This window comes from Melanerpes formicivorus, unplaced genomic scaffold (assembly GCF_026170545.1).
Source record: "Melanerpes formicivorus ecotype bairdi unplaced genomic scaffold, bMelFor1.0.p_v2 SCAF_23, whole genome shotgun sequence".
NCBI lineage: Eukaryota > Metazoa > Chordata > Aves > Piciformes > Picidae > Melanerpes > Melanerpes formicivorus.
In genome coordinates this window covers 7,403,443-7,425,922 of record NW_027142375.1, presented here as the reverse complement: position 1 = coordinate 7,425,922, position 22,480 = coordinate 7,403,443, and the positions used below count along the sequence as shown (strand labels likewise).

Genomic DNA, 22,480 nt, shown 5'->3' with positions numbered 1-22,480 from the left:
CTCCACAAAGGTAACTGGTTTGAACATCGTTGTCCCCAGTGGTTTCTGAAGGTTACTGAGCTCTAGGAACTGAAACTGCAGCAAATTTGAATTGGGTATTTCAGTTCTGCTGCTTTCCCCACCCACCCCTCCCATCAGCGCTAGAAGCAACCATCTCATTTTCAGCTTACAGGTTAGAGCCTTGAAGGGTCAGGGTTCAATAGACTTTTCCATTACAGGGATTTAAGCAAGTTCTCCCGACTTTGTGCACTCCCAAACAGTTTACACTTGGAATATGACAGTGATACATAGTGACCAAAGGAAAAAAATTCCTCCTGAAGAGCACAAATAAGGAAAACAAATGAGTTATTTTAAAGAAAGCAAGCAGACATTAACCAGGCCATAGAGAAACTCTAGATAACTGTTGTGCAAAGCATCCAGCACTACAGAACACTGGTGCTTTGCAGTCCAGAAACCTACACACAAATACTTGGCATCCCCAACTGTAACTCAGCCTTCTAGAATGTTTCAATTCTGAAAGTTGGAAAAAACCCAACAGGCACACACCCCCTCCACCTACAGTTGAGATAATAATGCCATTTACACTGCTGGCAAACAGTCATGAGGGCACACATGACCCAAAAGACCAATGATAAGAGGTTTCTAAAAAGTCTTAAGCAGGAGGTGGGATCCTTATAACCTTTGGAAGATTTCAATTTTGACCTTTGACTCCTGGGAATAACATTTGCTCAATTTAAGATTAGCAAACAACAATTACAGGCCACCTTTTGTATGCAACCAACCTGCCCTTTATCTGCAAGGAAATACCTCTTTGAAGACAGCTAAATGACTCATGCCAGCTAAACAACTCACCAAGAGATATGAGATTACACACTGATATATTCACCTGAATTTACACAAGTCATAGTAAGCCAGATTTCTATTGTTAAAGCAGTACAAAAGCAGCCCCAGCAATACAGTGCCAAAGTAGAGTTAGATGAATTAAGTTCTACAGTTCAATTACAATCTCTTTTTTCATCCTACCTTTCTATTTCTTCCTTGCTGCCTTCTGCACAAATGCATGTGGTAAGTACAACTGCCACAAAGATGCCACAGTCAGTCAAAACTGGCTATCTCTTAAGTCAACTTAGAATTCTAGAACAGTAGGGGTTGGAAGGGACCACCAGAGATCAAGTCCAATCCCCTGCAAAGCAGGATCACCCAGGGCAAGCCATATGGGAACATTCCCAGAGAGGTCTTGAAAGTCTCTGGGGAAATGAGACTCCACAACCTCTCTGGGCAGCCTATTGCAGTGCACTGTCACCCTCACAGTAAAGAACTTTCTCCCCATGTTGAGGTGGAACTAGGAAGTTTGTTACTCCAGTTACACCCCATTCTTCAGCTTGCAGAAGCCCTACTCTCTTTCAGGCTGTATCATTTGCATTGTATCCTCAAGCATTAGCTTTTCTATCATACACCAGCAGTAGCATTCACTACAGAAATAAGCACTTACCAGAAACATTCTCTACAGAGCCCCAAAACAAGCTTAACCTTCTCATGCACCCTACTTTCCCTAAGCCTAACCTATGCTACATCCCTAGGAAGTCAGGAAGCTTCCCTGAAACCCAAAGACAAATTCAAAACAGTGAAATAGAATAAACTACCTAGACAAAACACATTGCAGCTCTCATTTCAGTGCTGCATAAATGTCTTGAATCAATGGTCTTTTTGAGAGCACAGAGCATTATTTTGGCAGTAAGGCTGTGACATCTAGTTCCTGGCCTCCACAAACTTCAGTGCTTACACAGTATATACCTTTAACAGGAGTTACTCAATAAGCATTTATAAGATTTCATGTACCTACAAATATGAACTATCCTTTCACTTGCAGCTGAGGAAGTTCAACATGCTGTATTTGAAGTGAGAGCAAACCATGCTTTTGGCATAAATCCTGCAGGGGTCAATGATCTGGACTTCCCAGAAGCAGCCTTTGAAAAAACTTAGTACACCACAAGAATAACCATTATGTGGTGCTTACCCAGGGCAGAACTACAACAGTGTGGTAATAACATCATAAATTATCAGGTATGACTGCAGTGGGGTTAACTCTGCTTTTACTCCAGAGCATTTATTTTAAAGGAGTGCTGTGATACATCCCATCACTAACTCTACCAATGTATCATTATCTCCAGCACACCATTCTACCATCTCCCCAAAGACAGGAGGAAAGCAGGAACTTTGCTGTTAGAAATACAGCCCAGAATTCATAGCACAGAGGTTTATGACAGTCCCTTGATATGTTTTATTAGCTCATTTTGACTGTAGAATAAAACAAACAGAACAAAACATACAAAAAAACCAAAGGTGCATTTTTCAGAGGATGGGCACACCAATACTGAAAACAGCCTTAGCATTTACTCTGCTTGGAATGGTTGATGATTGCTCCCTGTTAAGTTAGGGAATTAAAATGATCCATCACAATTCAATTAACTTCTATTCAAGTTTTGGTCGGTTCCTGTTCACGGCACGAGCAGAGACCTCCTTTCAGGTGTTCCTTCTTCCCTTGGCATCCAGTACATCTACATTCTACTGCTGCTACTGAATTCAAACAAGATGATTTTTCTTTTACCACACTGAAAAGTAGCCGTAAATGGTTAAGTGACTTAGTCTTTACCCTGCTTCACCGGAGTGCTGCAACTCTGGCAACATGGATGAACTGCGCCCATTTCTTTCCCAGAATAGGAGACTATTCCTCTGTCACTGGTATTTTATTTAGAATAAACCTTTATTTTTTAGAATAAACCAAAACAGGTTGGAAGAGACCCTCAAGATCATCACGTCCAACCCATCAACCAATCCAACCCACCCAAACAGCTAACCCATGGCACCAAGCACCCCATCAAGTCTCCTTCTGAACACCTTCAATGACGCTGACTCCACCACCTCCCCAGGCAGCCCATTCCAATGGGCAATCACTCTCTCTGTATAGAACTTCTTCCTAACATCCAGCCTGAACCTCCCCTGGCACAGCCTGAGACTGTGTCCTCTTGTTCTGGTACTGGCTGCCTGGGAGAAGAGACCAATATCTGCCTGTCTACAACCTCCCTTCAGGGAGTTGTAGAGAGCAATAAGGTCACCCCTGAGTCTCCTCTTCTCCAGGCTAAGCAACCCCAGCTCCCTCAGCCTCTCCTCATAGGGCTTGTGTTCCAAACCCCTCACCAACTTTGTTGCTCTTCTCTGGACTCGTTCCAGCAAGTCAACCTCCTTCCTAAACTGAGGGGCCCAGAACTGGACACAGGACTCAAGGTGTGGCCTAACCAGTGCAGTATACAGGGGCAGAATGACCTCCCTGCTCCTGCTGGCCACACTGTTCCTGATGCAGGCCAGGATGCCATTGGCCCTCTTGGCTGCCTGGGCACACTGCAGGCTCATGTTCAGCCTACCATCGACCAGCACCCCCAGGTGCCTCTCTACCTGGCTGCTCTCCAGCCACTCTGACCCCAGCCTGTAGCACTGCATGGGGTTGTTGTGGCCAATGTGCAGAACCCAGCACTTGGATGTGTTCAATCTCATGCCATTGGACTCTGCCCATCTGTCCAGCCTGTCAAGGTCCCTCTGCAGAGCCTCTCTACCCTCCAGCAGCTCAACTCCTGCCCCCAGCTTGGTGTCATCAGCAAATTTACTGATGATGGACTCAATGCCCTCATCCAGATCATCAACAACACCTTTTAAACAAGAGATTTTCATTACTTTGTTAAGGCATGAATGAACACACTCATTATGGATTCAAAGGAACTGCACAGTTTAGAGATCTCTGATTATGTTAAGTTTCAGGTGGAAAAAGCATATCAGTTTTACCTGTAGAGCTACAGCTTGCCAGTTACAACTCTTTGGCACAAAACAGCACTGCACAAACAACCATCACCCTCTAACAAGAGCTCTTGGTAACCTGTCCAAATGCATATGCTTCAGGCACTCTTAAATTTTAGCCAAAAGAACAATATTGGTAATACATACACCAAACAGAAGTTACTAAGGCAGCAAAACTTCAAAGTAGCAGACTGCAAATCCACTCAGCCAATCTCTAACATGATGCTGAAGTGCCAGAAGAGTAGCTCGGATGTATTTTCACACATTGCTGAAAATTCACAGCATATTAGGGGCTGGAAGTGACCTCTGGAGATCTTCAGGTCCAACCCCCCTGCCAGAGCAGGACCACAGCATCCAGTACAGGTCACACGGGAAAGCATCCAGACAGGTCTTGAAAGTCTCCAGAGGAGACTCCACAACCTCTCTGGGGAGCCTGTTCCAGGGCTCTGTGACCCTTACAGTAAAGAAGTTCTTTCTCATGCTGAGGTGGAACTTCCTGTGCTGTAGTTTACATCCATTGCTCCTTGTCCTATCTCAGGGCACACATGAGCAGAAGCTGTCTGTCCCTTCTTGACTCTCAGCCCTCATATTTATATACATTTATTAGGTCCCTTCTCAGTCTCCTCTCCAGACTAAACAGCCCCAGGTCTCTCAGCTCCAGTCCCTTAATCATCCTAGCAGCCCTCTGTCCGTAGGACTCTCTCAAGTAGATCCATGTCCCTCTAGAACTGGGGAGCCCAGAACTGGATGCAATATCCCAGGTGGGGTCTCACTAGGGCAGAGTAGAGGGGGAGGAGAACCTCCCTCAATCTGCTGGACACAGTCTTCTTAAGTCAGCCCAGGATCCCACTGGCCTTCTTGGCCACAAGGGCACATTGCTGTCCCATGGATAACTTGTCCAACAGGACTCCCAGGTCCTTCTCACCACATCTACGACCAATTCTAGCTGAAACAACAGAATCCTGGTACTTGTAGCAGTGTCATTAAGAATTCCACAAAGCAGATGTTCCCTTTGTTGTGTGTCACTGAGTAACAGGACAAATGTGACTGTCTGATGTGCAGTGTCTCATCACACCACCACTGTGGTGAAAAGATATGCCATTTACTGTACTGACACAAAGTGCTGCTTACAAAACAAGGAGGGGAGGAATGAAACTTGATTATTTTTTTCCCCCCTCAGTTTAACAATAAAATGTAAATCACATTCTCTCAAGACAGGCTGGAATTGGTAAACACTGTGGCAGCACTGGCAAAGCTGCAGGATGCACATGTAAATGGATGTGCAGAATTACTGTTGAAAGCCTCTCACCCGCTCCTCCAGCTGCTGCACTGGGAATTTAGTGCAAAGCAGGGAAAAAAAATCATACAATGCAGGAGCCTATTAGCCTTTCTAGATCTGACACAGGGAGTCAATATAATTAGGAGCATGAGAGATGCCAGCAGAAAGACCTCAATTTATTGAGCCTAAGAGCTCTGTGTAAAAGCAGCAGCATGCCCACAGCACTTGAGGCAGGTGTTTTGGCACAACCTAAAGCAAATCAGTAAGAAAGGTATCATTTTAACCCAGTAGACAGTAATTGGTGCAGCTCAATGTGCTACTAACTACAAACTGTAGAATACTCAGAATTTCACTGACAAAAACCAGTGCAAAGTTACTATAAGAAAAAACAAAATGGCTTTAGCACTAAGTACCAAGAGCAAAACAATTCCCTGATGTCACTCTTGCCTGTGCTTTCAAAAATGTCTCTTCATAAGCATAGCAAAAAAATACACAAGGTTGTATCACAGTATCACCAAGGGTGGAAGAGACCTCAAAGATCATCAAATCCAACCTGTCACCACCAACCTCATGACTAGAACATGGCACCAAGTGCCACATCCAATCCCCTCTTGAACACCTCCAGGGATGGTGACTCCACCACCTCCCTGGGCAGCACATCCCAATGACAAACAACTCGCTCGGCAAAGAACTTTCTCCTCACCTCGAGCCTAAACTTCCCCTGGTGCAGCTGGAGACTATGTCCCCTTGTTCTGGTGCTGGCTGCCTGAGAGAAGAGACCAACCCCTTCCTGGCTACAACCACCTTTCAGGTAGTTGTAGAGGGCAATGAGGTCTCCCCTGAGCCTCCTCTTCTCCAGGCTAAACAATCCCAGCTCCCTCAGCCTCTCCTCACAGGGCTTGTGCTCAAGGCCTCTCCCCAGCCTTGTTGCCCTTCTCTGGACACCTTCAAGTGTCTCAATGTCCTTCCTAAACTGAGGGGCCCAGAACTGGACACAGTACTCGAGGTGTGGCCTAACCAATGCAGAGTACAGGGGCACAATGACTTCCCTGCTCCTGCTGGCCACACTATTCCTAATGCAGGCCAGGATGCCATTGGCCTTCCTGGCCACCTGGGCACCTTGTCACTTGATTTTGAAGCCCACCTGAACTCTGGAAGACTATCACCATTTCCCTCAGCCAGTCAGTAACGCTGAGGAAGAGAAGTGTTCGGTTTTGTACATGAAGTTCCTACAGCCTGCTTCCTCAGACACAGCTGTCACTATAGCATACCCAGCATCTCTTCGATGATAAGCTGAAAATATTCACAGCATCCCAATTTCCAGAGATGTGGCTGCTCTCAGAAACCTGTTACATACAGTTTAAGATGTTTTAAGTCAGCTTACTGCTTTTACACATACTCCAGTCATTTCCTTTAATAGAGCAAGTACTGGGGGATTAAAAACAAACATACAAAACAATTGCCTTCACATCTGACAGCAGGATTCCAGTTCCTGAAAACAAACCACAATGATACAGTGCAGCCCTGTCATTAGCCAGACACTCCTGAAAAACCTTTTTATCATCTAGCCCTAGCTTCTGTACAAGGCAGCCTCATTGTTACTCAACACCCGGCCACAAGGATGATCAGAGGGCTGGAGCAACTCTCCTATGAGGACAGACTGAAGGAGTTGGGGCTGTTCAGTCTGCAGAAGAGAAGGCTCCGAGGTGACCTAACTGTGGCCTTCCAGTATCTGAAGGGGGCCTACAGGAAGGCTGGGGAAGGACTTCTCAGGATCTGAGGTAGTGATAGAACTAGGGGGAATGGAATGAAGCTGGAGGTGGGGAGATTCAGGCTAGATGTGAGGAGGAGGTTCTTCCCCATGAGAGTGGTGAAACCCTGGAATGGGTTGTCCAGGGAGGTGGTCGAGGCCCCGTCCCTGGGGGTGTTTAAGAGCAGGCTGGATGAGGCTCTGGGCAGCCTGATCTAGTGTGGGGTGTCCCTGCCCATGGCAGGGGGGCTGGAACTAGATGATCCTTGTGGTCCCTTCCAACCCTGAATGAAACTATGAAACTGTATTTTAAGTGCAGTAGCTTCTTTCCCCTCTTTCTAAGAAAGAATTGCAATTAGCTGTAGTACCACTACTGAATCACACTGCTTAGCATTAAGAAAAATACTAAAATTGTAAGCACTATTCATCAGGTTGAAGTTAATGCCTTGCTGAAGCATAAATATTTATCCAGTGCAAACAGCAGGAAACCTTAGGAGACAGCATGGCTTTAAGCACTGAAGGGAGTTAATTAGTACACAGTGCAGTTTCAGAGTGTGCTATGCTATTTTTAATTAAAGGTTAGCTCTCAAATTAAAAGGAAAAGAATAAAGTAACAAAATGTAAAGTGTATCTTATGTCCTGCCCCAGTGAGCTGTCTGCAACAGCTATCTGAAGTGCCCAAAACATACAGTTTCTGTCACTAAGTTTAGAATGGGAGCTCTTATGCCAATCAGGATGGAATATAAATACTTAGTGACTTCTGCATCTGCAACAGGCATGTTTTGCTGCTCAGCCAGTATTGCTTTTACCTAAATTTCTGTTATGCTTTGATTGCTACACAGCATTTCATACCATCAGAAGGCAGAGATGAAAGAATGCACAACACACATCTGTTTTGGAGAGATAACCACTTTCCACCAGTCTTCTCAACACTCAGATGATTCTTCAGCTATGCTGGCCCTTTAAAATATAGTCAGAGATGTCTTCATGCACACCTTCACTGTTCAAGGCATTCTCCACACAACAGCATGATGATGATTAAGTATCTGTCCAAATCCCACGTTTCATTTATTCCTGTTCTAATAAACAATAGTCTTAGAACAACCGCTTATTGAACCTACAGAAGCCTTACAAACAGAGCCCTTAATTCACACTGCAACAAGTACACCAACACCTTCCTATTTCTGGCACTGCAAGGACAAGAAAGGGTCAAATCCAGACAATTTCAGTACTCACTTGGGCTGCAAGTTATGCTGCTTTCATTCACAATCTTTCCATGCTGTTACCAAAACATGTAAGTGGCATGTGGGGATTTGTCTAAAGGCATCGCTGTAAACAACAGTGCCCCTCACAGACTAAGCCAACAGTCTATTTTTGTTCTGCAGCTCTTGAACGTGGCCCTAATTAGGACAAAGGCTTCACAGCAGTTTCACCAGAAGTACAAGAGAGCACTTCATATCCTGCATTATTCTAGACGTGCCAGAAATGGAAAACTATTATACTTGCTGGATTTTTCAGATGGTGGTTTGGGCTTCCACCCTGCTTCTAATCCAGGAGTATTTGAATTTTCATGCTAACAATGTCCCAGCACAAATTCTGACAGAAAACTAATGACTTGCAGTAAGAACAAATGCAGGAACATTTCACCCCTCAGCTTTACAGGGGAAAAAAATAATTAATTAATTAAATTTCACCAATGTCTTCAAATCTATTAAGTGTCATTTATTTATAACGAAAATCTTGAGAGCATGTTGAAGTACTTAAAAGTGTGTGTACACTTACAACACACATTTATAGAGCATAAGGAAGCTTCTGGTTGATGCATGAACTACTATTAACATTTTAATGGCACAAAGAGCTTGGGCAGCCTAGAAACTTGAAGCCTAACCTTGCAGCAATATGCTGTTGCTACTCATTGAAAACATTATCATGTTTTAGTGCTTTGTGTTCAACACTGACCTGACACAACTTTAGTCCTTATCCGGACACTGCTTTGCTATTGCCTTCCAAAATTCTTCCCAGAAGTATTTTACACAAATTAATGCAGTTTAAGTTAGAATCATAGAAACAGTCAGGGTTGGAAGGGACCACAAGGATCATCCAGTTCCAACCCTCCTGCCATGGGCAGGGACACAGTATCGCTAAGGCTGGGAGAGACCTCGAGGATCATCAAGTCCAACCTGACACCTCACACTAGATCAGGCTGGCCAGAGCCTCATCCAGCCTGGTCTTAAAGTTCATATTTAGTTGGTGCTAATAATCTTTTTTTAAAAGTCAATAAAAAACCCCAACACTTTAATTGCCACACATTCTCCACTTCCAAATATCCATCCAATACGCCACCCTTTCAATTCTGCCAACTGAGGACAGAGAACTGCCAGAAAAGATCAATCTTTCTGGAAAAGAAAGGAAACTATGTAGTTAAAGAAAAATAGATCCTGCCTACAATCCTAATTAATATGTGAGGGTGTTTTTTTAATATACTTGCATAATTAAAGAGAACATCATTAATCAAGTTGTCATTTGGTTGAGCAGAAAAACTATCAGATTGCAATAAAACAAACAAAGACTTTCAAGTGCATTCTATCAAGTGCAAATCACGAGCCTGAAAAATGCTGCATATAAACCACAGGGCTTAGGCACAGATTGTATTTTCATAACGCTACAGAAGAAGTTGTAAGGATTACACAGTCACTCCAGTCAACAAGCTACTACACCTCAGGAGATCAATACAAATTTGCAGGCTTCAGTTTTTCTAAAGCACAACAGATTCAAACTCCAACCCTCCCCACTTCAAAGATGACAGAGCATAGACACACGGAAGGTCACATCATCAGGCATCTCATCTCCTATACAGCATGATAGGATCTCCTGCTTAAACCTCATGCACATTGCTCCTGCAAGACTGCTTGGTAACTGGGAACGTTGTAAATAGAGAAGTGCAGTGATTCATACGTGAAATCTCCATTTATGCTAACAAAACTACCCACACAAACGCTATGGCAGACTCAAGTATCAGCTTTGTACCCAATGCTGCACTTCTGAGAGAGGAAACATGCGGGGTTAAGCAGAGAGCGTATTTGCCTAAGTGAAGGCTGGGGAATGGAACCTGACCAGGTGATCCACTGAAGGGATTGAAGTCTAAGCTGTTCCTGATATAGGCTTTGTAGGTGTGCAGAGCGCCCATGTTAAGCATTCAAGCGCTACTGCATTTTCTTATGCTCATCGACATAAACATTTAAGCCTCATGTCAGTTTCACTTGAAAACCTCCAGTACAGAGAGTACTCTACAGGCTCTTAGTCCCAAAGAAAAGCCTGGGAATTGACTTGTCTCTTACAAATCAGGCAGATTTCTCACAATCAGGCATCTTTCACACTACCTGAAAGAAGCCAGTGTCATATTGCCAGAAAATGCACACTTGTTTTCTAATTAAAGTAGGCAGACACTAGCCACAGTTTGGTACCTAACAATACAAGTCCACAGAAGTGAACAAGGTGATTTTCACCTTGCATGTGTTCAGGTCAGTGACAGGTTAAGAGAGAATTTTGTATTTATCTGAAGATAGGATTTAATGAAAGTCTATTTCCTGACATGACCAGAGAAGGGTCAGGATAATTGGGGGTTTATACTAACAGGTACTAAGAACTAGACTTTCACTCAGCAACTTACTATTAGGTTTGATGTAGTCGTAACATGCATCAGTGAAGAGCCTCTCCTCCCAGCTTGCAGCCAGACCCATTGTGCTGAGTAAAATACAGATGACACATACCATTTGTAGTACCTAGCCTTCGAATATCTCACGCACATGCTTGTTTGCCATGCAAGTTCTTGCAAAATTAGAGCCCCAGTGACTTCACTACCCAGCTATGCCTCTGAACATGTCTACTATGGACTCTCTCAAGTGAAAGAAAACCCTTCCATTCAGGAGATTATGGCAGGAGGTCAGCATGGCTCTGCCTGGGAAAGCCTTTTCCCTTGTAAGAAGCATTCTGAATAAGTTTAACCTGTACCTTTTAAACAGCTCCACACTGAAAGGAAGTGAATTGCTAGTTAATAAATCATCCCAATCAATGCTGAGCTTCCTCAAAATTGTCAACCCCTCTGGCACAAGACCTGCTAAAAGCACCTTGACTCACAAAGAAATCATCACAGAAGAGAAGCAGTTGAGTTTCACAATTCAGAAGCAATGTTTTAATGTCATCATCTCATTCTGGAGGAAAAGGTGCATCCAAGAACAGTGCTAGATGGATCTAAAACTCAGCTTCAAAGTACCAAAAGTATTTCACTGATGAAAGTAAAATAGATTGCAGGTTAATTTGACCAAGCTTTACAACACTAATTACTTTTCACAACATAAAAGAACTTGTTGGAAGGTGCAGGAGACAAAAGAAGCACAAGCTTCTAAAGATGCTATAGCGTCCAGCTGCATCACTGGAAGAAAAAAACTGCAGAAAAGCCCTTTGGGTGCAATGAGGAACCACCACCAATGTCACTCTATACTTCGGTATGTAAGAGTGCTTTTTGCTTCTTTGCCTTGTCATTTGCTCAAGTTGCCTCTGAAAAGAGAATATCTCATCACCGAATCTGTATTGGCAACTAAAAATCCTAACAGAAATCACTTAACAGAAACTTTCATGGGCTTCTATAGGCGTCCTCCCACACACTAGTGACGTATAGTAAAAATTACGGAAGATCAATGCCAACGTGACTTAATCCTCGAGGACAGAACTCTCTTCCTTGTGAGCTTACTTCAGGAGCTTTTCAGGACAGAGTTAGAACTCAATCGGACGAGAAACAAACGTGATAGCTTTCGGGAACACAGGGAACAAGAGAAGTCCACAGGCTCTATCTCTGCTTTTACCATTACCTTGAAAACACAAAGGACAAGTAAAGTCCCTTCAGTTTAACGTGCTTTCAGTTAAATAGCGAAGCCTGCCAGTCTGCGGCACTTCCTACTTGGGAACCTCAACCGCAAACTCTCAGCAAACGGAACTGTTGGTGCCACCTTTCGCATCCCTGCCGCGGACACCCAACTCAGCGCATCAAGAAAATAAACACAGAGAAGATAGGGGCTCGAATGCAGTTGTTTCACAGCACGCTACCAAACAACGACCCGCGTCTTTCCACCAGCCGGCAGACGCGCCCGGCACTAGGCGCGGGAGGTCTCCAGCCGGGCACCACGCCGCCTGCTCCTTGCTCCGCCGAGACCAGCGGGAGCAGCTTCTTTGTCTCGCCCGCAGCCGGCTGCCTGCGCTCGCAGGTCCAGGCGACACAAGTAACCGCTGCCCCGCCAGCCCCCAGCTGCCCCAGCGAGGCCGTCGCTTCCCCCCTCCGCCCCCCCGTGATCTCCACCCGGGAGCTGAGCGACAGACCGGGCGCGGGAGGAGCCCAGAAGGCGGCCAGACGCGGCCGGGATGCCAGCAGCGCTCCGGAGAGATCTGCGAGACACGGGGAGGCTTGCAGTCGGTCCCCCGAGCACCGCCCCCGGGCCTCGCTCACCCCGCCCCGCGCCGGGGGACACAGAAAGGCTCCCCCTGCCAATGCAAGAGTGAGGCCCGCTGAACCCGTCACGCCCCCCCGCCTTGCCCCTCCGCCGCCCCTGGGTACCGGCCCCTTCTCCTCGCCCAGCGACAGCGACTCTGCCGCCCGCCCGCTCCCTCCCTGCGCCGTTAAGGGTAACAGTAGCTCCAGCCGAGCACCGACGGTTACCCCGGGGCGAGATGGAGGAGCTCGGAGCTAGGGGAGCGCCTTTCAGTCAGTCGATAGTTGCCCAACGACCGCAAACCGTCCCGCCGGCAACAGAATGCTGCCCCAGCCCCGTGCACGAAAAGTTGGCTCCGCGGAAGTAGCTTCTGCTCAAACTCACCCCTCCCTCCCGGAGGCGCCTCGGCTACCACCGCAGCTCGTGGACTTACTCGCCCGCCAGGAGCGACAGCGGCGAGGGCGGGCAACGGCGAACTGACACCGCCCGGCCCCGGCGCTGCCTGGCAGTGGCTGTAGCCAATGAAAGCGCTAAGCGCGGTCACGTCACCCAATAGTGTGGCAGAGCGGACCGTGCGGGTGCCCGCGCCCTCCTCTCCCCCAATGGGCGGTGCTGCCCCGCTCCGCGGGCGGGCGGCGGCGGGGCTGGGCGGGCGGCGGCGGGGCTGGGCGGGCGGGGGCCGACAGTCTGTGGGGGCGCCCCGCGAGGCGGGCACCGCCGTAGGCCCGGAAGCTTGAAAGGCGGCGGCAGCGCCGCGGGGAACGCGAGTCTTTGTTTCCTCGCCGGGGCTGAATCGGGAACGTGATCCAGAGCCAGCCCCGTCGCAGGGGAAGCTGAGGCGGAGCCCGAGGGGCTGGGAGGGTCGTGCCCTGTGGAGAGATGCTCCCGGTGGGGCAGAGGAAGCACCCGCGCTCGGAAGCGCCGTGCGAGCGAGCGCTGGTGGGAGCTGTCCCGCAGAACAGAAACCGCAGGGGCAACGCTTGAGATGGGCTCGAGGCACTCGGCATCAGAGGCATATGTTTTACCCCGTCCGAACGCGTCCCTCCGGCTGCTATCCCTCCGACGTGCGAGTGGAGCTGCCGAGAGGCTGGCTAACGTCGACCGCAAAACTGAAAAAGTCCGCAACTTCCTCAGCCCTAACGAAAAAGACCACCACAATGGCTGACAGCTCCACGAGGGATGGGTCCAGGCACCTCACTGAGAACCCCTCGCAAATGAATACCTCGTAGTTTTTATCAGGCGTGCCTTTATTATTAGATCCCAGATTCTTACCAGCCTTCCCCAAGTGGAGCAATTGTGGGCAAGTCTCATTCCACAGCACTCTTAAGGCCTTCTTTTAAATTACAAGGTTTGTTGGTTGGGTTTTTTTTGTTGTTTTGTTGTGGGTGGGTTTTTTTTTCAAATGTTTCAAATATTTCAAAGGTTTTTTCTAATGACCTCATCCTTTGATTGCTCTGGAGAGTACTAAAACATTATTGATTGTAGAATAATTAGCTACTTTTAATTAAAAGTTCAGTTTTCATTCTTGTTACAACCAGAGTTTCTTTGCCAGTATGCTTTGAGGCTTAAATTTTAATCCTCAGAAGCACATGCATGTGGTAATCTTCGGGATTAATAAAGACTTAATTAATCATTAATCTAATTGCTGTGGTGAAACCAAAGCAAAGCAGTTGTGATTTGGTCAAACACCGTGTAATGACAGAGCCCGAATTAGCTCCGCCAACACTTAACTGTCACAAAGCATTGCCCCATGCAATTACTCATTTAAAAGCCAAGCCTCACTAGTCTTACTCTGTACAGGTAGATGATGTCTTCACACACACAAAAAAAAAGGTTATTGGTATCCTTGCAACATGAGAAAATGGCAAGTTCAATGCTTTTCTTCAAGATTTCCTGGACGTCCTGGTGATGCTAGTATCTTTCTAAGATGTATCTAGACTGCTGTTATTGTACCATTGATTTCCATAGGCATCTAGTATATAATTTATTGAAAATAAAGTGTCTGCATTATTTTCAAGGATCTTTCATAAAAACAAATCATAATGCATAAAAACTGCTTTTGGAATATGTCTTTCTTACCAAGCCATTTGTCTTTAGATTGCTCCCGCTGTACTGTGGTCGACATTCATTTGTATGGCACTGGATACATCAGGCCTGTTTTCCTGAAAAGACAGATAATATTGGTTCCTATGAATGTGTAAAGAGCTTTATTATTTTACTAAGAGAGACAATTAAATGCCATCATCTTAGGAACAATCAAATGGAACTTTGAGTGCAATAATAAATTTCTGCCTTAGGAAAAAACCCCACATCTGAATCACAGCCAGAATACTTAATCATTTGGGGTGGGGGGTTTTAAGCTCTTTATCCAAATTTCTCTGCATTTCCACCACTATTTATGCCAACAACAGTGCAGGCATATGCAACTCCATCATAGACTTTACCACCTGCTGCTTGTACCTGGTTCCCAAGACCTTTCTGTGTTTGGTGACCCAACAGTGATACAAAATACCAAATTAATTTGGTTTAAAGAGAACTAAGTAGGAAAAGTCCCAAGTTTTTTAAAACACAGTTTTACTCCCTGACCTGGTTTTCCTTTCTTCCTGCAGCTGAGAGCAGCATAGACCAAAGAACAAGCAATAGGAGCAAAAGGCTGGACCAGATGATCCTTGGGGTCCTGTCCAACGTGGCATTCTGTGACTGGAAGGAAAGTACAGCAGTGCAGGAGGAGCTTGTTCTGCACCCTCAGACCCAGGACTGGGTACTGATATGGCTTGTGTCACAGAGGGTGCACTAAGTGACCTCGATAAGGGCAAAAAGATATACTGAGATCATACTGCCGTTAGTTATTAATTTTACTGCTATTGATGTGTTATGACTAGTATGATTAGTAAAAGTAATGAGTCATCCACCAAGGAAAGGCATGCAAATTCCTCACAAGCCACATATGACATTCAGGAATAGTTCTGCAATCTAAGGTCACATTATCGAAAGAAAATAGTTCACTTTGTATGACTTCCACAGGTGTCAGTAACTCCTAAATTCTTTTATTGTTTATTCTTTTATTGTTTCAGGCATTCCTACCACATCAGCCTTTAACATTCTCAGTGCACAGAACAATATGCAATACATTCTTGTTACTGTGTTTGTATTTCTATGCATAGATACGCACATCATTTGCTCGCTTTTAGCCTTGTGTTTATGGCAGGTTTTTTTGCCATTAGCATTCCATTTCACATTGCTCTCTAAAAAGAGGGCTACAAAGAATCAGACCTTTTGTTCCATTTTCCCAGCACTCAGGGCTGCTCAGTGTTGTTTCAGAAACAGTATTTCCAGGGAGAACTTTTCCTTCAGATTTCATAAAACATTCTCGTTGCTCAGGAACATAATCTGCAACCTACAGCTTCTGCCTCCTTCATTGTTTTTGTCCGGCACCTTTTAATGATAAGTTATTGTATTTAGATGGCAGACTCTACAGGAGTTGTAAGCTTCTTTAAAAATAGAAATCCTTGATAAATACATAACTCTCTGTCCTATGTAATCTCTGTCATATGACCACGTTCTTAAAGCGCAGTTGAACGCAGGGCGTTTTTAAAAGACAGTACATCTGGACCCCGGGAAAAAAATAGCAGTTATTTCCAGTCATCTGATCTCACAGCAAATCTGTAGCCTGTAAGACACCAAGAAGGGCACTGTTCAGGGAGAGAAACAGAACTCCAGCAGTGACATTTTGTTGGTCCTCTGTCCCAGTGCCAGCCTCGGCCAGGCTGGTTGTGACCATAACAACTGCACACGCTGGTAGACAGACAGCAGCACCATTGTGGAGCTGCCCTCCTGTTTCAGTTAGGATGGAGTAACGCTTGCTGCAGAATTAAGAGCGGTCTGTGGTCTCAATTAGAAATTCAGCTAACATTTTCAAAGTTGCCCAGAATTCACATTGCTCTCCTACAGAGCCTTTGATAACGCTGCTAATTGGGACTACAAGGAAGTGTCAAGTGGTTCAAGTCAGCAGAGTTCCAAGAGCTTTGTATCGAATGCAGAGGGCTCTGGAGACTCCTGGTCCGACATCCTCCATGAAAACAGTTTCAAGTAAGCAAAGCATGTAAGATGTCAGTGGGGGAAAAACAAGAAAAGTAATCATGCTGACCTAGGAATAAACCCCAGATAGTCTAAAATTTCCTTTCAAAGAGAAAGAGGTCAGCACTTTCTGCAAAAACACAAATGCTGCAATCCTTGTATTTTGGGAGCTCTGCAACGACTGACAAAATATTTTGACAGTGTCAGTTGTTTAGTTCTGACTTGCAGTTTTCCTCTTAATATTCTAGTTTCAACCATAAATGAAATATTTAGATAGCTTTCTCTTGAAAACATAAATCGAACTTGGTACCTTCCTACAGGAAGTTACATTTTATCAAATCCATATTTTGACAGAAAACTGCTCCAGCAGAAAGCTCTCTAACAGATTTTCCAGGAAAGTGGAAAGATCACTAACATCTGTTTGAGTCTGAAACGCTGAAGATCTCACAGGCTCAGATTTCTCACATGATCATAAAGCACTTTAAGGGAAAATGATCAAGAATGAAGGCCTCTATAAAGACTATGTAGGTCAGTTGGTGGAATTCAATCCTTTCAACAGAATTTCAAAATGTTAAAAAAAATATTAAACATTAAATAAAATCCCTTGCAGGATCTATGAGTTAGTTAAAAATAGCTTTTTTTTTTCTTATGCTTTTCTTATACGTGTCCAGGGAAGGGCAACAAGGCTGGGGAGAGGCCTTCAACACAAGCCCTAGTAGGAGAGGCTGAGGGAGCTGGGGTTGTTTAGCCTGGAGAAGAGGAGGCTCAGGGGTGACCTCATTGCACTCTACAACTACCTGAGGGGTGGTTGTAGCCAGGAAGGGGTTGGTCTCTTCTCCCAGGCAACCAGCACCAGAACAAGGGGACACAGTCTCAAGCTGCACCAGGGGAGGTTTAGGTGAGGAGGAGGTTCTTCACTGAGCGAGTCATTCGTCATTGGAATGGGTTGCCCAGGGAGGTGGTTGATTCACCATCCCTGGAGGCGTTCAAGGGGAGATTGGACGTGGCACTTGGTGTCGTGGTCTAGTTATGGGGTCTGTGTTGATAGGTTGGACTCGATGATCCTTGAGGTCTCTTCCAACCTAAGTTATACTGTGATACTGTTATACTGTGATACTGTGATGCTTTTTACTGACCTGGACTTCTCCTGGCAACCTGGAACTCTCCTTAGGTCTCCTTATTTAGTCTTACCTGGCAAAATTCGCACACAAATGTGATGCTACAATGCCTTGATTTGCTACTATTGCAAAGAAATATTTGTTACAGAAAGACTACAATGGAAAGAAATTAAATTTATTAAATTATTATTATTATTACTTTAAATTATGATTAAATTATTCCATTAAATTATGGTTACATTTCATTTCATTCATGAGCCTGGATAGCTCAGTTGGGAGAGCATCAGACTTTTAATCTGAGGGTCCAGGGTTCAAGCCCCTGTTCAGGCGGAGGCTTCATCCTTTAGGAGGCTGCAGGCAGGAGCTGGGGTGGGGTTGAAGCAGGAGTCTGCCTCTTGTCCCCTGTTCCTCACTGGATGGTGGTCCTCATCCCTGTGCTGACCATCTCCAAGCAGTTTCCTCAGGGGCTGGGTTCTTGCTGGCAGTTTTTTATCACTGGAGGTGTTTAGGAGGAGACTTGATGGAGTGCTTGGTTGCATGGTTTAGTTGATTAGATGGTGTTGGATGATGGGTTGGACACGATGATCTTGAAGGTTTCTTCCAACTTGGTCTATTCTATTCTATTCTATTCAAAAAGAAAATAAGAAAAGAAAAAGGTTCATTTATTCTGTTATTTGAAAGCTTTCCAAAAGTCTAAATTCACATCATTCAAATCTAAACCCAAGTCTGGCTTGCTGTGGAAGGCCAGTTCTCTAAACAACGTGTTCCATGTCAGGATTTTGCACTGTGGGATGAAGCTTACAACACTAGCAAATAAAATCTAATAGCTCTAGATTTTGATTAAATTTTAAGGAGAAGCTTGTATGAGGATTTAATAACAGATAAAGCTTCTTCTTACTGTACCACTAATGTAAGGCAAAGATTTAAAAACATGGCAATCAAATGATAATAATCATGAATAATACATAAACTATCCTTACTACACAGGAGCTAGGAAATCCATTACTTTTGCTTCCTCACACTTCAAAAGCAGAGGTCAAAAGCACGTATGTGGGTTTGTAAGTGCAGCAGTTTACAAGATTAATTGTTTGAGTAGAAAGACAAAAAGATTACATCAAAGCCCATGTTGTCCAGAATCCTAGAAACAAGCCATTGAGGTAAGGAAGGGGAAAAGCTTTTCTGTGGCTTCTCTTAAGAACTACAACCAGGCACCACAATAGGAATGAATGCAGGAAAAGCTGTTCTTGAGAGGGGGAAGCTGGTAGGAGATGGCAAGGATCTACCATAGCAGAGTACCTCCTGTGAGTCCAGCCACACAGTCCCCCTGCAGCACTACAGTCGTCCTCCCCCCTCAATCAAGTACCGAAAGAAACACTCCTAGCCACTAGGCCTTTTATGCAATATCCCTACATTGGTATTAGCAGTTCAGTTCAAGTGTCACAGCTATTTTAATTATCACAGCTGAGCTGCATTTCCTCTCCCTAACCACATGTGTTTGTGGTGCCTCACTGGGAGCTCCTTCACACTGTGTAAACAAGGAGGAGCAGGAAGGGCTGGTGGGTATGGCATGAAAGTAAAAGGGAGAAAGATGAGAAAAAAAAATGATTCAAGGCAATCCAAGGATTTTTGTATTTTCATGGATGCTCAAAAATTATTATTCCTGCAGAAAATTCCTTTCCTGGCCTACAGGTGCCTGGATATGTTGACTGTATTTTGCATGTGTGTGCTTATGGCCTTGCTGCTGGATGACAGAATAGTGACGGCTTTTAACAAAGGCTGTCAGAGACCTCGATCAGCTCAAGTCTTGCATCTTCTTTTCAGGAGATGCTTACAGTCACGATTTATCTCCCAGTGAGCAAACCAAGCCTTGTCCTACTCCCCCTGGGGCAGCATCCAGGACCAGGGCAGAGCTGCACTGCAGCCCGGCTGGTGCTCAGCATACATGAGGTCAACCCAGCTGTGCTCACCGCTTCCTCCCTCCGCCTGTGGTTATGTGATGAACACAGGGTGCAGCTGGGCTCAGAGCCACCAGCTGACATTTCATTACTGCTTAGCCTTGGGTCACACTTGTCAGCTTTTCCTTTGAAACAAATGAAGCTCTCTCTTCTGATGTAATCACATTAGCCCCAAAAGTCAGGGTGCTAGACCCATGTCTACAGAGTGCATGTGTCTTCTTCTTGCCCAGGGTGCCTGGGCACCCTAACACTTGGCCTCTCTTAGTAAGCCCTTAGTACATGTACTTTGGTTGGTTGCATACAGAACTGGTGGAAGCAGCCCTAAAAAGCAGCATAAGTGTGTCTGTACAGCAACAACACTTTGGTCTGACCCAACACAACTGCCATGGACCCACCTTCCTGCCAGCTGTAGCCCTTCCAGGGTACAAGAACTAGCTCTTGTCTGAAGATTCCACGTTTCAAGCAACTTCCCCAGGAAAAGTTAAGGCTCCAGCTACACCGTTAAGTTTCATGACCCTTGGAGTGGATGATGTTTATTTTGAAACAGATAAGGTGATAAATTACAGGGCTAAGCTGCAAGGGGGATGGAGGGTCAGCATGAGGAAGCCCTGCTCTAGCTGTACAGATAGCATTGCAACTGGAGCAAATCACTGGGGGAAAAATGTGGAATTATATCAGCTCATTTTTTTTAAGAACAGTTTAGGTATATTTGACCCTGCTTTAAGACAGATGCAGACAACTGAGTTATCTCTCTTCATGATTATTTTCTGGTCTTTTATCTCTGGGCTTTTATCAGCCATGCTTAGTTTCTCCTCTCAAAGTAATGGGTTACAGGCTGAATATTTTAAGACTTAAGTGAAACTCAGAGTGCTAAATTACAATGTTATGAAATGCTTTTAGAATAGGTATGGGAACACTGTTAATGGGAACATAAGTATTATTAAATAGGCATGTATGTGTAACAAAACCCTCACGTGTTTGAAGCAAAATCCAAAGCAATCATGATGCTGGTAGTTACCTTTGTTACCTTTGCTACTAGATTACAGCTAAATTTGTCCCCTGCTTTTGTAGTTGATAACTATATCTTCCCAGTCCTTAAAATGTTGCTGTGGGATCTTTTTATTTTTCATTCTGTTTTCATTATTAACTTCAAAAATAAAACACTCTAAATATCCTGAGGATAAAGACATGTGCTTTCCCTGCAGTTCTACACTAAGTTGGCAGTTCCCAAATAAGATGATTTCATATTTTTAAAGCAAATGCATTCTTTGTACCACTCTCATTACCCCATTTATTTTATTTTAGACTTTTAGGGAGCTTTTCTGATGTTTTAGCTGAGATTGTTTTGCTTCCTCAGAACAGCCAGACAAATGCCTGTTCCTGATCTGTCAAGAGCATCTGCTGCTTTGTTTTGATTAAATATTTTGTTTTCCTGCCAGCAGAGAGCCTTTCCACTTGGTCAAGGACAAAATTCCATCCAATGTCCTTTTCTTATATAAAAATGTGAACAATGAATAAAATCTTGCCAGCAAGACTTGCTTTCCTTGTTGTGTTTTTTATGGGTGGTCACAAATTTGGTCTAAGCATTTCCCTCAGATTTGTAATGTTGATCACAGAGACTTCCCTCAGCCTTGAAGAATGAACCAAGAAGGAGAAGCAGACTCTTAAGTTATTCAGGCCATTAGTGCTCTGCTTTCTTGCTATGTGCTTCTCCAAAGCCTGACATTTCACAGAAGAAAACCTTATTATTCATAGGGCTATTATCTAGACAAAAGAGAACATTCAAATTATGGAGTTATTATTTGATGTAGCTGCACCCTGATGATTTTTACAAAGTCACATTTCAGCTCAGCAGCTTTCTTGCTTCACTTGGCTCAGCTTGTGCTCTGGTGACATCTGACATACGATCATTCTGTCATGAACAACACAGCTGTAGCGCTGGCTGAAATGAGAGGGGACAACACACACTAGATCCATAGCACATAGTACGTCAAAACTGTTGGGACTCCCAAGGTGGGAAAAGATGTCTGATGGTGTCTTTTCTAAGGCAGGACTTCATGACCAGATCAGCTATTTAACAAAAGTCAGACAATATACTCAGGATGTCTTTCAATTTCTTTAGTAGATGTGACAGCAGTTGACAACTTGAGTGTTGCACATGCATGTTTGCCCACATCCATCTGCGTTTATGGCCACTTTCAGAGCTTATAGACACCGCTGCCATGGACCACAGTCCTGTTTGACCTGCCTGGAACTGTGTTTTAGTAGTTGCCCTGTTTTTCAAAGCATTACAGAAATGAAAAGCTCTCTATAAATTCTATGCATTAACAGAACTACCTTGTCAAAACAAAGTCTACTACAGCAAAGTTCTTCTCCTGCCTTGGCACAGGAGGCCTCATCACCAGTATCCCCAGCAGTATTCTCAATTGTCATGATGACATCTACTGGAGGGGATATGGTTGAACACAGAGTTCTCTGCCTATGTGTTAAATAAAGCTTCTAACACCCGCAGAGTTGGTTCAAATCCACGCACTGAGAGCTACTACAGCATTGAAAGCAACAAAACAATGTTAGTGTTCTAGATACTTCAGTGTGCAACCCCATCAAGCAATGTAAAAGGATTAGACATACAATGAAAAAGGATTAGAAGAAATTATGCAAACCTCATGAATGACCTGGGGAGATAATTTTAAATGATTGCATGAAGATGAAATAAGCCTGTGAAATATCTTTTGAAAAACACAAGTAAGTATTCACTTTACTCACTTTATTCACTTCTGTGTACTACTGTGGCACTCCAAGCATATGAAAATCTGAAACACAGATTTGTTACAACAAGCAAGACACTAGAAATTAGCTGTGAAAAACAGTAGAAATTGAAAACACAGTACATGAAGTGCTTTACATGTGAGATTTTCTCTCTCCACAATACCATACTTTTGCATGGAAAAAAATTAGTATCTATTCTT

General features: G+C 44.5%; 1 protein-coding gene, 1 long non-coding RNA gene and 1 other non-coding gene across 8 annotated transcripts in view; 1 reads left to right on the top strand and 2 right to left on the bottom strand.

The window, feature by feature from the left end:
• Positions 1-14,459, bottom strand: part of HYCC1 (hyccin PI4KA lipid kinase complex subunit 1) — a 43,992-nt gene extending 29,533 nt beyond the window's left edge. For 3 of the 6 annotated variants that reach the window (XM_068152446.1, XM_068152452.1, XM_068152451.1), the window contains exon 1: positions 12,746-12,828. The gene's annotated coding sequence lies outside the window, so the exon portion shown is untranslated. Of the gene's footprint in view, positions 1-8,114; positions 8,139-12,251; positions 12,277-12,745; positions 12,829-14,440 lie in introns of those variants that run through there. The other 3 variants (XM_068152450.1, XM_068152447.1, XM_068152449.1) reach the window with 3 other exon arrangements.
• Positions 14,460-17,783: 3,324 nt separating this feature from the next.
• LOC137448186 (uncharacterized) overlaps positions 17,784-22,480 on the bottom strand; it is a 21,187-nt gene continuing 16,490 nt past the window's right edge. Inside the window, exons 3-4 of the long non-coding RNA XR_010988993.1 lie at positions 22,278-22,324; positions 17,784-18,181 (exon numbers count right to left, since the gene is read on the bottom strand). This is a non-coding gene — a long non-coding RNA (uncharacterized lncRNA). The remainder of the gene's footprint in view (positions 18,182-22,277; positions 22,325-22,480) is intronic.
• On the top strand, positions 17,814-17,886 carry TRNAK-UUU (transfer RNA lysine (anticodon UUU)). The gene has a single exon. It is a non-coding gene; the product is annotated as a tRNA-Lys (tRNA).